Here is a 17,761-nt window from a genome sequence, read left to right on the forward strand (position 1 = left end):
AGAGCTTGAACACTTCGCTGTGGAGATGGGCTGAGAGCTGCGGTGGTTCAGCCTGGAGAAGAGAAGGCTCCAGGGAGTCCTCATAGCACCTTCCAGGACCCAAAGGGGGCTTTACAGGAAGGCTGAAGAGGGATATTTTCCAAGGGCAAGCAGTGGTAGGACACGAATAATCACTGCCTGCATTTGGTGGACAGAAACTGAGGCACAATAAAGCCTAAAATCGAGCAGAACACCTAGCGAGTAAAAATGGCAAGTGAAATCCTCTGGAATATTAAAAGAAAAGTTAATTTAAGGATGGGGTCACTTGTCAATGTGTTAAGCAAGAGGATTCATTTCCATGATTCAAAATGGAAAACTGATAGAACAGGTATGATCTAGCATAGGGAAAATACTGTAATGCTACAGGACACATCATAGCAGCATTCCAGTAAGTAAAAGCCGTCCATGAGGGCTGGAGAAGGACTTTTCCCAAAGGTGTGGTGGGACAGGACAAGGGCAAATGGAATTAAGATGAAGGAGGGCAAGTTTAGATTAGATACTAGGAAAAAATTTCCTTAAAATGAGGGTGCAGAGGCCCTGGCACAGGTTGCCCAGAGAAGCTGTGGCTGTCCCATCCCTGGAAGTGTCCAAGGCTGGATGGAGGACTGGATGGAGCTTGGTGCAACCTGGGATAGTGGAAGGTGTCTCTGTCCATGGCAGGGGGTTGGAACTAAATGATGTTGAAGGCCCCTTGCAGCCCAGACCATTCTATGATCCTTTGATACAGTCCAAATGTTGAAAGAAGGGAGGGAATTGTTCTCCTGCTCTCATGCTCCTCATGAGCACATCATGAAGTAGCGTTAATGCAACAAGGGAGGTCTGGATTAGCCACTGGCAAAGAAAGTTCTGACACTGAAAGTTGAAAAATGCTAGAGCAAATTGCTTAAATTAAATGTGGACCCTGTCCCATAAGGTTTTATAAATATGATGGATGAACATCTGGGAAGAATGACCTAGAGACAGGAAACTAGCCTAGCAAACGATTTCTTGATGTCCTGCCAGCCCAAATTTTTATTAATTAAGTGCGAAATTATCACTACCAATGCCTAGACAGACAGATAGAGGAGGGTACAAGTGAACCTCTTCTTCCTGACTCCCTTTCTACCTTCTTATGTTCCTTAGAGCCAAATTTTCACCATTTCAGGTTTTTCTGTTTGCTGTTTTCTAATGCACACCACTCTTTCTCCCTCTCTCCCTTCCTTTATAATTCATCCATCACCACCATATCTATCTAAATGTTCCTTATCTACAAACATCATGCATGATTAGATATCCTTTATAACCTCCTCAGCTTCCTCTCTGCCCTGCCCAGACTCATGCAGTGCCTTCTGAATAGTGCCATTAGTTACCAAATATTCGCAGCAGTGCTGCTGTCTGAGGTTACAATTTTATTTTCTCCTGCACAGCATCACAGCTGACTTACAGCCCTTTCTCAGAGGGAAAGCAAAGTTGAGCCATTCTCTCATCTCATTCTCAAATGTAAAGTAGTTAAGAGTTATAGGAAGCTATTTCTTTATTGCTTTTGTGCTCCTGTCCCTTTAGCCACCTACACAGCTGCCAGATGATTTAAGACTGACAGACAAGGGGAGATAAATCTTGCTGCAGAGATGTGAGAGGCAGCCACCTGCTGCCAGGGACTGTCACACTTTCAGGGTGGGAGGATGCAGAAGGATGCAGATGTCTGGATTTCGGTCACTGAGCTGAGCCTGACATGAGTGACTGAAGTGCCCACAAAAGTGCAGTGAGATGATAAACCTGGCCTGTCTGGATGGTGCTGCTCAGCTGAGGAGCAGTAGCTTCCAGCAGTGAGGAAGGGAGTTTAGCTAAATGTCATCTCTGCTTGTAACCTGATGAGGTCAGGGCATAGGCCACTGTTTGCTGGCTTCACCAGCAGATAATGCTCCCTTGAATTTTGCATGTGGTGATGGCCTTGAGGGTGGTAACACCACAAATTACTTCAGCAAAAATGTATCAGAGATCTTGGACGCAGGAAAATTTGAGATAATGTTTGAGGAGACATATAGCAGGAAGGACTTTTTGTCGTGTATTGTGATGGATAACGCCATTTATATATGTCTGAGTTTGTGTTTCTTGAAAATAGGATGTCAGATGGGCTGTCAGGAACAAGAAGAGCCTGTTCCTTTGGACTCCTCCTGAACCCACTCTTGACAGGCAGCAGTTGAACACACAGTGGAACAGATTTGCAAATCTCAGCATAGCATTGAAGACCTGTGGAAGTGCAGACCCCACAGACAGCAAGAGATGACCAGGAGGCTGGGGTAGATCTGAGAGGACAAGAACTTGCTGAAGGGGAGAGATGAGTGGGCAGGGTTTACTGCTGCTCAGAAATTCACTGAGTTAATTAAAGTGAGTGCAAGGATGCAGTGGGCAAATGAGTGCTGGGTAGAAATGTTCTAATAGATTTTCTGTCTGACAAAGACAAAATGCTCTTTCACAACAGTGGTGCCACTACCCAGCGTAGAACCCTATTACTGTGGAGGTGGCTGGGCAATTTGTGGACATGTGCAAGGAATTGAGTCACCTCAATTTAACAAATTATTTCTCATTAGCTGAACACTGTTAATGACTGAATGCATGAGCCTTACATGCAGTGAGCGCAGAGTGAAAAGTTTTGACTCAAACAGCTTCCAAATATTTCCCTCACTTCTTAGAACTGGGCTGGGGAAATATCTTTTCATTTGATGATACTGGCTTATAAGATTGCTCTTCCCCAGAAACTTTTGGGATTGGCTTACCTTTAAATAATTCTGATGGCAGCTGCATCAGCAGTGCTCCCTGGATCCCACAGTCTTGACCTGGGCTGTGGGAGTTACAGAACATATGGCATGAACTGGGGGATGTGTGACACACTGGACAATGCTGATGGGAAGGGCAATGGCTTGTAGTCTATTAACCTGTTCCCTTTGCTTTTTCTTAAGTTGATGGATCTTTAGAAGGGTAAAATCTCTTCCCTTGAACTGCAGGCAGTGTTCTTCCCAGTGTTGCCCAGAATACTGTTGACCATCATGGCTACAAGGGCACATTGCTGTCAGGACTGGTCAGTTTGTTGTTTGCCAGGATCCCCAGGTCATGTTAGACAGAGCTTTCTAGAGGATGGCACCCAGCCTGTACTGGGGTTAATCTTCCCCATGTGCAAAATATCCCTTAGGTTTCTGTTGATCCATTCCCACAGGTTGTCAAGGTCCCCCTCAATGGTAGCACAACCATCTGGGGTAACAACCATTCTCCCAGTTCTGTATCATCTGCAAACCTGCTGTGGGTCCATCCTGCCCCATCATCCATGCCATTAACAGGGCTGTTAAAGTGTGTTGTCCCCAGTATTGATCCTTGGCAGATGATCTGGACTGGCTTCCAGCTGGTTTCCATGGCACTGATCACAACCTTTGTGCCCTACGTTTTCACTTGCTTTTCAGTCTACCTCAGTGTCCACTTACGTAATCCATACTTCATCCCTTTGTTCGGAAGGATTTTATGAGAGTCTGTTTACAGTAATTCAGTAATTTTCCTCTCTTGTACACTTAAAAATCCAATGATAGTTCCCAAATATTACATCTGCAGAGGGGGTGTCCTTGCTTTACGTGCACAGTGACAACATAAGTACATTTGCATAGGTGCTATGACCACTGTGAACTGTGGTTCTGGGTGTATGAACCTACATCCACACGTTAATTACATCCACAGCTGCTGTGATTCTTTTGCTTAGTGCAAGTGACCTCCCATGCTGACATGGTTAAACATGTTCATTTTTTTCAGATGTGTTCACACTGCAAAATGCCAGAACTGGCCCTAAAAGAGGCCTGAAACAAGTTTAAGTTCCCAAATAAGTCTTTACATGGCACTGCCCAGCCTGGTCTCAGTGAACCCTTGTGAAGAACGATGCTGATGGCTTTTCGTCCAGCCACCAGCACTGGAGCTGACCAACAAGGCAGTGTTGTCTGCATGACAAAGTGCTAGGAATTGCACCACTGTGCTACTGCTGACATCCCAGTAAAACCCTTACGCAAGGAGCAACACTGGTATGTTCAGAATATAACATCCTCCTCTTCAGAGCTGGTTTAGTGTAATTATTTTGAAAATTAAAAGACATAAAATAAAATTTCCAAGATAATTTTCAGGAGGAATTGATTAAGAAGGGATGAGACAGGCTCAGCACATAACTGGGAAAGTCTGGAAGACATTTGAGGGAGTTTAGGAATCAGATCCAAAGCAATTCTGAAAAGGAAAAATGCCAGCTTAGCTGTGTCATGTATGCCAGAACCACCTCCCCTCTGAGTAACTTGATATATATACTCTCCTTTAATTGGTTTAGATGGCCTTTGCTCCCTTCTTTTCTAAGCTGAGGTTCATGTTTTGCAAAAGCTGCTTGTGTTTCCTTTGCTCATTACATCGACTACTGAGTTGGAAGGATTAATTAGTTGATTACGATAAAATCTAATTACTGTTTGCAGTTGGATTAATTAACCAAATTCTGAGAGATTCCTTCTACTCCCTAGCTGTTCCAGTGTAAGCAAGAAGATACATCCTAAGGGGTAATGACTTGGTAAATACTTAATAAGCAGCATCTGCAATAGACATAGTTGCAGAACTGAAACACTGAAATTCAGCCCTTGGATGTACTTTGAAAACTTGTCATTGAGTAGGACAAAGGGTAGGATGGAAGTAAATATTCACACGATGAAGATGCACCACTGGTGTGAAAGACCCTGTGGCTGAGGCCTAGTTTTGTTGTGAGAAAGGAGACCTGCTCTGAAAAACACGTTTGGGCAAAACCCCAGAACAACAGAAAAAATGAGACAGGAAGCAGTGTGGTGTCATAGCTGCCCACTGGGCTGGCACAGAGACCCTGCAGGTCTGACATGAACAGAAAAAAAAGGCTCTGTAGATGCCTGGAGCAAACTTCATCAAAAATGCATTCACGCTTTCATCAGTCTCTATCAGCCATGTCATTGTCAATCCTCTGGGCTGGTAGGTTGGACTGGGAAATGTGGTTTTGGGATGGGAATGTGCTGTGTTTTTGGCAGCCCACTGTGCAGGGTGTTGATCCAAGGAAAAGAGTGCTACCAGAGCTGCTCAGTTTTTATCCTCCTGCTGTACAGCCTTGCATGCCCTCAGGGCTTGGGGTTAGTTTTGGGGTAGGTTTAGAGATGTCCCCTGCCTTTTTTCAGATATTTTCAATGTACAGCTCTCCAGTGAGCTCACTGCTTTTGACTTGGTGAAGATAAAGGAATGTGTCTGGGTGGAAATTCATCTGGAGCAGGTCAGATATCTCCCTCAGGGTGAGATGATGGGCAGTCTGGAGAGCGCTGTCCCTCTGCATTGACTGCAGAAAGACTTCAGCTCACATACAGAACCTCTAATTTAATAGAATCACAGAATTGCTTGGGTTGGAAAGCACCTTTAAGATCATCTCCTGTTTCATCTATCCCATCCTGGTGTCTGCAGAAGGCAAGTAGCTGTATGCAAGCTAGATACTAAGAGTGTTAATAGGCCAAGGAGAGAAAAACAAGGAATAGTATACTTGGACATCCTCATCCAAGTTCAGTTTTAGTAATGGCTTATGATCTGAAGACTGATCATGTTTTCAAATAACACAAAATATAAATATATTTGGAGGAATATTAATTTTGGTCATGCCAGGCCTAACAGCCTTTTGTATTTGTGGAGTGTGAACATGGTATGTGGCAAATTGGTCAATACATTGTAAGACATACAGCAATATATAAACTTCTACACCGTAAATGAACCAGCATAAGTAAATGCTCTCAGGTACTGGTACTTGCTTTGGCCTGGGCTATGGAGTCATCTCTTGAAGTGTTTCTAATGCAGTTAGGATGGCCAATAATCATCTGGACCGGGCAGCTGGGTATGGTCATCACAGAATCACAGAACTGGGTTGAAAGGGACCTTCAAGGCCATCAAGTTCCAACCCCTCTGCCACAGGCAGGGACATCTTCCACAGGATCAGGCTGCTCAGGTCCCCATCCAGCCTGGCTTTGAACACTTCCAGGGATGGGGCAGCCACTGCTTCTCTGGGAAACTTCTTCCAGGGCCTCACCATCCTTTGAGTAGTGAGCTTCTTTGTAATATTTAGTCTAAGTCTACTTGTTGTAAGTTTGAAGCCATTACCCCTAGTTCTGTCACTACATGCTCCTGTAAAAAGTCCCTCTCCGTCTTTCTTGTAGGCTCCTTCTGGTACTGGAAGGCCAAAATTTGATCACACCAAAGCCTTCTCTTCTCTAGGCTGAACAATCTTAATTCTCTTATCCTTTCCTTGTAGGAGATGTGCTCCATTTCTCTGATCATCTTGGTGGCCTTCTCTAGACTCATTCCCAACAGTTCCATGTCCTTCCTGTGCTGGAGATTCCAGAGCTGGAGGCAGCTCTGGAGATGGGATCTCGCCAGAGTGGAGCTAAAGCTATTCCAATACAAAGCCTTAATTGTCCATACAGAGAATATCTCACCTTTCACTGTGATGTTCTTTGTATAGAGAAAACCCAAACAATTTTGGCTCAGGACTATAAAAATTCAAGACTGTCCTGCAGATGTCTGGCAGGTTGACTTCCTGTCTAGTTGATTTTCTTTATTGTCCAGTTGCAATCTGTGAGAAAACCTCCCTGCAGCACACTGGGGATAAACATGTTGTGAATTGGATAATGCTACAGATTATAGGATGTGCAGTAAGTGAAGGGACAGCGCAGACAATATCTGAAGTAAACATGAAGGATTTTGTGTTAGGTGATGGCTGTGAGTCACCACACAGCTGCATGTAAAATTCAGGGAAGAGGCAACAGTTTTGAGGCAAGCTGGATGCAAACATATGCCAGGAAGGAGAGCATGAGAGAAGATGTAGAATGATGCTTTGTGAAGTTAATCTAAATCTTACATAAAAGCAATATAAGTATTAAATTGAAAAGATTATTGTCTTTTACAGATATATGATCTGAGATTCTGAGAGCTCAGGCCTTAGTCCAAGGTCACCTGATGAGTCAGTAGATGAACTGAGTGCCTAGAAGTGAAATTACAGTCCCAATTAAAAAATAAAAAAATAATTTCAGACTTCAGTGGAATCAAGACTTTTTCCTTGATACCTCTCCTAGCTTCCACTCCTATATCCTGCTTCCTAAACTGCTCCATGTAAATCATTGACAACAGGGTGGAGGAGCATGGGCTGCAGAGCCTGTTGGTGCACTGCGACTGACTTTTGGCAGACACTTTCATTGAGCTGAGATGAAGCCCAGAGCAGAGATCTTTCTGAAAACTGTGCTTTTGGTGGTTGAGGGATCTGGAGGGACTCAGCCTGGAGAAAAGGAGGCTGAGGGGAAGCCTTTGTGCTCTCTATAACTCCCTGACAAGAGGCTGTAGCCAGGTGGGGATTGGTCTCTTCCCCAGACAACAAGAGAAATGGTCTCAAATTGCACCAGAGAATGTTTGGGTTGAACATCAGGAAGAATTTTTTCATTGAAAGGGTGGTCAAGCATTGGAGGGGCTTCCCAGGGAGGTGGTGGAGTCACCATCACTGCAGGTGTTGACAAAATGGTGCTCAAACAAAGGTTGGACTTGATAATCTTAGAGTTTTTACCAACCTTAATGATTCTGTGATTCTAGCAGGGTGAGATTGTCACAGTGATCATTGCTGTCCTGGAAAATACCTCCTGTATATCAGGACCTACAACTTGCTTTGACTCTGTGGCTGATTTCACAGCAGCTTCAAATCAGGACCATTGAAATCAATTTGAATGAGACCAATGCAGAGAGGATTATGCTCTGCATCTGAGTAATTTGCTCTGTTAATTTCTCCCAGCAGTAGAAGATTGCTCAAGCATTTTGGAAGCAAACAGGCTGCAATTCAGGCCATTGGAAAACCTCCAGTGTCATTGTTTTGTTTGATTGGTCATTTATGTATATTTACAACCAGGGATGCTTCACAGATGATTATAGTTCTGAATGAAATACTAACAAGAACAACTAATATGTAGGATAGTTTAATTTCTTTTCTGTTCAAGATCCTACAAAACTACAAAAAGTATTTTTCCTAAACTGAAAAACAAAATATTTTCAATCACATAATACACACACACACACAAAAATTAGTAAAAGAAAATGGTACCCAATGTGTACTGTTCTGGTTGAATTAAGAAAAGCAGAAACAGCATTTCTGATGAAGAACCTGATTTTGTAGAAGAGCTGAAAAGAAGAAAAGGACATTTTATAAAGAAATTATTTTTGTTCTTTTATTAGAGAAAAGAGATTAGAAGGAAGGAATGAAGAACTGGCATTTTGTACTCTAATTTTGTTAAATGTTTTCAGTTAGAACAGAACTTCAAAGCTTACTTTCTGTCTCTCTTGTTTGCTGTGTGGGCTTCTGTCTTACTGTTAATTCTTTGAAGGTTCCTTCTTTCAGCAAACACACATTTCCCTGTCAATAAACAGCAGCCTTTCATAGAAACAGAATATCCTGAACTGGAAGGGACCCACAAGGATTGCCAGGTACAACTCCTACTTTCACACCTATGATTTTAGTATTTGGTCCATTCTAGTCATATAGAACAGGGACATTTATTTTATATTTTTCTACCTTGCCTGGAAAAAAATGTATCTAGTCTAGTTTATGTCCACAATATAATTCTGAACACAGAGCCCAGATTTCTTACACTTCCTTATGCTGGGTTTCTTAGACATCTCCTCTAAGGTGGGAGAATTCAGGCTTGACTGCTCTTGGACTCAGTGCAAATCTTTCTTGTAGGGGTTTCTGCTGCTAAGAATTCACCAGGGATATCTGTAGTTGTCTGTGGCTTGGCTCAGTTTAGTGCCATGGCAGGGGATTGGATGTAGATGACATTTAATGTCCCTTCCAACCCACAACATCCTATGATGATTCTATGACTTTTTATGGACATTATGCTGATGGTTCTGCCACCAGAATGAATCAGAATTCTTCCAATACCTTAGGGGAGGCAGGAGCCACTCCAGATGTGATCTTCCACTCTTGGATAGCGGTGACCCAGGTCCTTCTGAGTGTGTAGGGTAATTGTCACCCTAAAGGATTTGATGACTGAAGAATAACTTTTCTCAGTGAATCTAAGGGAGTGAGAACCATCAGGAAGTGTCTCCTATAATAACAGAACCATAGAATGGTTTGGGTTTGATGGGACCTTAAAGCTCATCCAATTCCAACCCCCTGCCATGGGGGTTCCATGGGTTCCTGGGTTCCACAATCCCAGGTTCCTCCAAGTCCTGTCCAACTTGGCCTTGAACACTTCCAAGGATGGGACAGCCACAGCTTCTCTGGGCACCCTGTGCCAGGGCCTCACTACACTCACAATAAGGAATTTCTTCCTAATGTGATCTAAATCTGTCCTACTCCAGCTTAAGGCCATTCCTTCTTATCCTTTCACTACAAGCCCCTGTGAAAAGTCCCTAAGAATCAGAAGCACCCCAGAACACACAATTTACCTGCAGGTGCTTCCCAGGGCTGACAGCATCCTTCTTCTCACCTTCCTCGCAATCCTATGCTTGGAATCACAGAATTTCACCCAGCAAGAGGCAAATATTGAAACCCAAACCCCTGCAGGTGTCTCTCTGTCTCCCCCCACCTTTTTTTTTTTTTTTTCCTTTAATAGCAGTGTTTTCTTATGAGGGAATTTTTTATCTTTATTTTTTTTCTGGAAATTGCCATATTCTGAATCTGACACAGGGGCAGGTTCTGGGAGATTTTAATTTTGCTTGAATGAAAAGTGTATCTCAGCTGGTAGTGGTAGCTTTCAGGGCAGAAAAGTGATTTTATCATAACTGTAGGGAAAAAAACAAAAAGGTATAATTCGTATGGACCTACATCTGGCACCTTCCAAAGCAAAAATACAACAGAATCAGGATCAAAATTTGCCAATTTCAGGTGAGTCCTGGCTAGAAGTGCTTCTGTGAAGCACGTGTAGGGAGCCATAGGATATTAATGGCATTTTTTGTTCTGTGGCTCTTGAAAATAACTCATCTGATAAAAGATAAGCTCATCTGCATTGCAGGGTTCTCCCTTCTTCCCCTTTTCTGCTTTGGTTCTTTGCCACTGGCTGCCAGACCCTGAAATCCATTAATAACCTTGAATAGACACATTGCTGTGCATGACTTTGATGCTACCCAAAAACTGAGCTCATTGTCCATTATTGACACAGATTTTGGGTGATGTTCTTCTCCTCCTGAGCATCCACTGGCCTTTTATCCCTCCTGAATAAATCCAAGTTTTGGGCACAGGGGCCTTTCCCTCGATACTTTGCTTGTACATACGAAATTGCAAACACTGAGCATCCAGCATAATCCATTACTAACCTTGGCTGGGTCTTCAAGCTCTTGTTATAGCACAGAAAAAGAGGGAAAACCACAAATGTTTGGCCAAACATCCAAATGAACATTGGTAAAGAAAACCATGACTGAGGAGGATGGACTGGAATAAAAGGATTGGCTCTATTATAGAAAAGAATGAAGGTCTCTACATTCTGACTAGGACAAAAAGATTTCATTTAGTCTTCAGGAAAAAAATCTATTGGGGAGAATAGCAAAGAAAATGAGTACCTGTGGAAGCAATATTTGCTCTATCCATCACTGCCCATTTTTAGCCACAGGTTATCAAATAACTGGAGAAATGGTTCAGGTGTCAGTAGTGCCTTGAGAGAGGATTAGGGCTGTGCACCAGCTGCCAAGAGTTAACTGCTTATATTTTAATTCCTTCTGGCTGGTCAGTGAAATATTGGTCTCTCGGATGAGCTGAGGTACAGGAGGATGGCCAGGGTTCCTTAAATTAGCAGAGAAGGGCCTAGGAGGGATCACAAGGATTCAGAGGAGTTTGTGAAATATTGAGAAAGGTAATATTGGGTGAAAACTGCTCCATCCTTCATGGCAAGACAGTGAGCCAGCAAAGTGCTGGCCATGTAATTGCTGGAAAAACCTCACTTTTTCAAAGGAGGGATGTTTCCAGCTATAGCTCTTACAGGCTCTTCTCAGAACCCATTTTAAGGAGTAAAGATTCTGTTTATGTAGGAAAAGAAATATTGTCAGAGGGGAAGGTGTCAGCAGCTGTAGAGCAGAAGATTTCTGGAGCTGTCCCCTATCCCTGATTTCTCTAAGCTGCATCAGTGAGCTTTGCACACCATAATTAGTGAAGCCCTGCTTTGTATGGCACAGCTGGGCTGAGCAAATGAGCACAACTGGGGATGGGGAAGCAATTAGCACCCAGCATTATAACTGATGGCAGGGTATGGCCTCCCACCCATCACATTCCTCATGCCTCAGGGAAGTCCTGTAGGGAATTTAAAATACTGGTTTTGAAATAAATATACTTTGGTATCCTTAATGAGAATTCAGTTTTATTATTAAGCATTTAGAGAAGCTGAATCAAAGAGAGTTTCAAGGCTCATCTTGCTGTGGATCATATGAGACACTGAATGGATGGGGTGAAGATTGTGCTCTTGTACCCTCACAGGAGCTGGTGGGACTGAACCACCATCCCCTGATCCTGGAACATGACTGTTCCCATGGCAGCACTCTGAGAGTGGAACACAAAGAAATTACCATGTCCTGATGGAAATATTGCCTTGATTAAAAAAAGACCTCATCAGAAACATTAGCCCTAGTAAAACTTATTGTCCACTCATCATAGGATGTAATATAGCATCCTGCTACTCCTGAATCTGCATTTCAGGCTGGTTTTCTAGGGGAAAATATGAATTTTTGGTCCATTGTATACATAATATTACCATATAAAATACAGTATGCAGTAAACTGCAAACAGCAGTGGCAAAAGAGAAGAAAGACAAATGATTTTTATGGACGGGATGCAACAATTTCAATTGAAATTCAAAGAGAGATGCTGTTCAGGAAGAAATTCCCTACCATTAAATATTGTTTGGGCAGCTCCATCAGTCAGCCTCCTCCTCCTCCTTTATCTTGCCTGCAATGTTATTTGCAAGATGGAAACAGAAGGCTGCAGATAAGGGCTGCATTCCTCACCCCACGAGCTCTGGGTGAGGTTTCAGGTGCTGGAGTTGTGCTCTGGGTGAGGTTTCAGGTGCTGGAGTTCTGCTCTGGACTTCCCAGGAATTATCCTCCAGCCCAAGCTTCTGTTGCAGGGTGAGGAATGAGCACAGGTCAGTTGGGAATATACTTGATCTGTATTGAATTTAACCTGATTCCTCAGAAATGAAAAATTATTCCACTTCTTGCTATGAAGCAAGTCTGAAGTGAGTTTTTTGGGCCATGTTCTGCTGGATGTGAACTTGTGAAAACTTGTGATGGGTTAAGAGACACCTCATGCTGTGTCTGTGGTGGAGTTCTCCTGCCTTCACTTTGATGGTAGGGAGAGCAGAGCCCAAATTTTTCAATCTGTTTATCTGGGATGAGTCATGCAAGGCACCCAACCCAGATTCTTCTTCTCACTCTTTGTACATAGATCAAACCTCATGCTGTATATACTGCCAGCACATTATGGAATTATTTGAAATTTATTTAACCTCTGCCTCTAATCTTACCTAAAATTTAATTATACATGGGGCCAACCACTCCTGTTCCTTCCCCACTCACCCAGCACCCATAAGGCTGATTTATTGTCACTCCAAACTTATTTATCACAAATAATTTTCTCTTCCTCAGCCTCCACAGAGACCTTCCCTAACAATAAATATTTACTGTAAATGTTTCATGAGAAATAAATTAGAAAAGACCAAATCATGTTTCAGGTACTACAAACTACTTCTTAGGAGTTTTTATCTGAAGGTAATGGGTGGATATGAAGGGAATGTGTAGCTTCCCATTGCTGTGAAATGAGACAAATTGCTCCAAAATGACCCTTTGAAATTCACTATGTTTAGTTTAAATTGAAAATCCTTAAATGCACTGGAGTTGCTAATTGTTGATGGCAAGGCTGCTAAATATGTAAATTTCTAATTAAAATATAAATTAATCCTCACAAATGAATACCTGCCATCTGCAGAATGATGAGCAGAAGTTTTATGCCATTAATTAATGTTATCACCTATTAGCTTTATTTACATAAGTACATAATTCATGCTGCTTTGCTTTTTCTGATATGCAGCAGTAGATTTTTTTTTTTTTTGTATCACTCTAAAATAATTACTGTTCTTTTGAACTTTCACAATGTATTTTAGGCTTTCTGTGTTGCCTTTTAACATGTAAACTAATTGGAGGTATTTTTCCTTTATTAACTCTATCCTTGATGCCGTGGGGTAGAAGGAGGAAGTGTTGGGAATTGCTTTGAGACATCCCCAAATAAAACAACAGTCACTGCTCATTATATTCTGAGTCTTAATGGATTAGGTAATTATTTGCCATTCCCAGCTTTGATATATTTTATAGGACAGTTGAATAGAATATAACTGTTACATTAAGAGATTATAAAGTTCTTTCTGGATTAATAAAGCATAATAACAGCACTGGCATTCAGCTTGTAGGTATAAATATGTATAATGACATTGCCTGTACTTCAGGCTGCTTTTCTAAGGGAAAATATGACTTTTTGTCCCATTGTGTATGTAATGTTAGCATATAATAAATAGCATGCAATGAATTATCATCAGCAATGGCAACAGAAAGGAAAGAAAAATGTTATTTATGAGTGGGGCTGCAACAATTTTGACTGAAATTCAACAAGGGATTCTGTTCAGTAAGAAATTCCCTGCCATCAAATATCATTATTTGGGCAATTTCCCAGTTTGTTTGTTAAGTGCCTTTCCTAAACTGCCCCTTGAATGCAGCTGATGAATTAATTTTCCCTCCTCAGGTATGGCTGCCTGGAGAAAGGCATCAACCACCACAAATCCATTGCAAAGCTGCTCTGCTGACTTGCCTGTGTCTCGTTTTCCTCCTTGGGGCCAGCTCCGTGCCTGCACTGGATCCTCTCTCTGTGGGGAACCATTCCCTAACAACAGATGGGATAAACAATCATTTTCCTAAGCAAATCAAGAGACAGAATCCACTTCAGCCTTTCCCACTGGGAGCAATTCCCACTTTCCAAATGCCACATGCAAAGTCAGTCCTGCCAAGTGTTTTTGCAGGCTGCTGCTCCAGCCTGGGATTTGTTCCCTCCCCACCATGACTTGTGGAGCCTGGCTTGTCCCAGCCTCCTGTTTACTGACACCATTAACTTTTATGGAATTAGAGTGGTAAATGTTTATGGCCAGTCTTTGCTGTATTAATCTTTAATGAGGTTTTTACTAAACACAACTGCATGCTCTCTGACCAGAAACTTGCAGGAACCCAGGAGGCATTAAAATGAAAATTCACACCACTCCTGACTGGAATTATCTTTCTGAGAACTACAACCACTGGTCAAAATAGCAATCACCCAATCTGATAACAACCCCTCTCCCAGAGGGAATCTGCCCAGGATGGGGCAAATCCATAATGAACTATTTTGTGCTGAGAATTGTTCTCCTTCTTTCCAATTGTGATCATCTATTTAATGGGTAAAGAAATGAAAATGGGACTGTTTGAGTTTATTATCAAGTATCTCACAGGGTTTTATATCACAGTGCCTGCTGAGATCTGCAATTAAAGTAAAAAAAGAGTTCATTTCACAACAGGAGTTCAGGGTTTCTTGATACAGTTTGGTTTGGTGTTTAAGATTGTTTATTGCTTTCACTGTGCATGAGCTTCATCGGAGAGCTGCTGTTATTTTGAAGTCTGCTCTATTATTTAAACCAATATTTGGGATATGGAGGATGGTCCTAGAAGAGTTTTTGAGGAACTGGGAAGGCCAGGGTCACTTTTCAGAGAAGTTTCAGGCCAGATTGTAAGAAGCAACACTGGTAAAAGAGCAAACTCATTGTATCTTCCTCCAGCCTTGTTGCACCGTTCAGGCTGCTTGGGGGGGTTACAAACCACTGGAATATTGTCACAATGGTTCCAGTTAACTTTCCTGTCAGGCACCATGCTCTGGGATCCCATGCACATTGGCTGGAAATTAAATTTCATAGAGAGTTAGACTGAATTGTAGACTGACAGCTGAATCCAATTCACATTCCAGCCTCTCTTGCTCTAGGGTTCAGGGCTCACACCCTGCTGTAGCTCTCCTCACCCATCCCAAATAGTCCCTCTAGTTCCACTGTTTCTGTGGATTTGCATAAAGGTTGCCTCCCATGGCCTGCCTTTTCTCTTTCAGACATTTCTTAGACAATCAGCTGCTAAAAATCACCATCGTTCAGTGGACTGCAGTGGAACCACACCAATTAAAAATGTTTGAAGAACTGGCAAATTAAACTCCTTTAAATCTGTTTTAATGTGCTGTTCCATTCCTTAAATTTTAACTTTATGGTTACTTTCTCGTATAAAAGACCAACAGTCTTTTAGACAAGCAGTGCAGCAAATACAGATCTGTGGATTTTTAAATGCAATCAAAAATACTGGCAAGGCACTCTAATTAATGACAAGAAACTCCTTTCTTTGCTCTATGTGATTTGTGAGACAAATACCAGACTTCATGGGCCGTTGATCTGCCCAGAATGGCAAGTTTAGGTTTGATATTGGAACAAAAATCTTTACTGTAGGATTGTTGAGACATTGGAGCAGGCTGTCCAGAGAAGATCTGGATGTCCCAAGTGTCCAAGGCCAGGCTGGACAGGGCTTGGAGCAGCCTGGTTTTGTGGAAGGTGCCCCATGGTAGGGGCTGGAGTTAGATGATCCTTTCCAACCCAAACCATTCCATGATCCTATGGTTTTGCTAACAAAGGGGAGTTCCCCTAACAATTTCTAAATTTGTAAATCTCATCCTTTACTAATCTTCAGAAATCTCTTGAGTTGAAGGAAGCAGCTGTTTGAAAGTGCTCAGAGACAGTATATGGGAAAAAAAAAACAACCTTAAAACATAATTTACTACAAATTTCTTAAGTCTCAAGTTATCCAGAAGTAATCCATACTTGATCAGAATCTTCCCTTTTGTTTTTTAAAAATCCACAAAGCCACAAAGAAATTTTATACTAAAATATTCCACATTAGCTTTACTGCTTATGTAGAGTCTTTCATCTGGACTTCTCAGGATAAAGAAAAATTCTACTACATTTATTAAGGATGCACTTTCATTGCTTGGATCATACTGAAGAAGCTGGAAATGGACTATGTTACATTTACATAAAGCCAGCATTTTTAACTAACAGTGCTCAGAGCACTGGGCTGTGTGTGCAGACAGGCAAAGGGTTCCTGCTGAAGCCCAAGCAGGGCTGTGCCCCTTCTGGTGTTTGATGACCCTGAGCTGTTCCATGCTTTGTTAGGAAGATCAACCTCCTCCATGTCTTTACATTGCATTCTTCAAAATTTCTGCCTACAGCAGAAATATTTTTAGTCTAATTTTTCTTTTATTAAAAGGCAGCATTGTCAATATGTTATTAATGATAAATAGCCATGAAAAAAAAAAATAAAGGATTTAAATTTTTAAATACAGCTTTACTTTTTAAAGGCAGGTTTTTATGTTTTTACTGTGCACATGTCTAACCCTGAGCTGCTTGCTAACGCTGCCTGTGGGGGGAAATGGGCTTCTAGTTCATCAAATGTGTTTCAGTAAATAACCTTAGGGAGTCTGACTCCTACAGAGCAAAATCAGATGAAATTGCCCTGCATTTTCCAGGCATGTGGACTCTCTCCTCTCCTTGCTGCATTAATGGGGTCCCCTCAGCCCCCTCCCACACCTGTCAGCAATGCAGCACGTTTCCACACGGATATGAATCCAGGGAGAAGTGTCAGGATGTAGGAGAGCTGGTAGGGGAAGGATGCAGCAGAATTTGCTCGTTCAATCACAACTGTTGGAAATGACATTTCAAAGGCAGCAACAGGCAGCACTTAACATTTACGAGGAATTGCCTCCTTGCACTCCTGGGGCATTAAGTGCTCATTGCTGTCTGCGTGGGAGGGGTGGTGTGTGCAAAGTGCAATTTGCAGCACATATTAACTGTTTCTAAAGGTTTTTTGAATGCCAAGAGATTCCTTTTGCTTTGTTCCTGGAGAGGATTTTTTCACTTGCAGAGAGAAAAAAATTGCAAAATATATATAGAGTGAAATGTGGAGCTGGAGAATCCTTTATCCAGAATTATGACACTGTTTTAATGTGGTTTACCAGAAACCACATGAACTCTATTGGATTCTGAAGTTTTTGTTCACAAATTTTGCACTGAAAACTGCCCTGTTTGGCAGTTGTCTACATATAAGATTTAATCCCTTCACTTTCTTTCTTACTGAAGTCCTACACAGAACTTTGCTGTTCCATGTGAATAAAGAGAGCAGAATAGCATCTTGTAGATTTAGTTTCTGATAGAGATTCTGGAGTTGTTCTCTTCATGTTCCAGACCTGGGGAGGTGCTCAGCCTGCTTAGCATGAAACTGCCTCACGATATGAATGTTGTGTTGCTGCTATAAATTTCTCATCTCAGAATTCTGTGTCCAATTACAACCTCTGCACTTCCCTTGGTTATTGTAAAAGCTGGAATGCTCATAAACCCTGAGGAGCATTGGAAGAACATGAGGGTGAGGCAGAAAATCCCCCCTGTTGTCTCCTATCTATGTGCTCCTGGACAAATTCCCTGAGGAATCAGACACAGAAAATTGTCCTTCTGGTGTTTTGTGAATTATAAAACAAACAAGATGGAGAGTTTTAAAGCTGCAGATGCTGCAGATAAGCACCAAGAAATGCTTTGTGATTTGCTTTATTTAC

This window comes from Parus major, chromosome 2 (assembly GCF_001522545.3).
Source record: "Parus major isolate Abel chromosome 2, Parus_major1.1, whole genome shotgun sequence".
NCBI lineage: Eukaryota > Metazoa > Chordata > Aves > Passeriformes > Paridae > Parus > Parus major.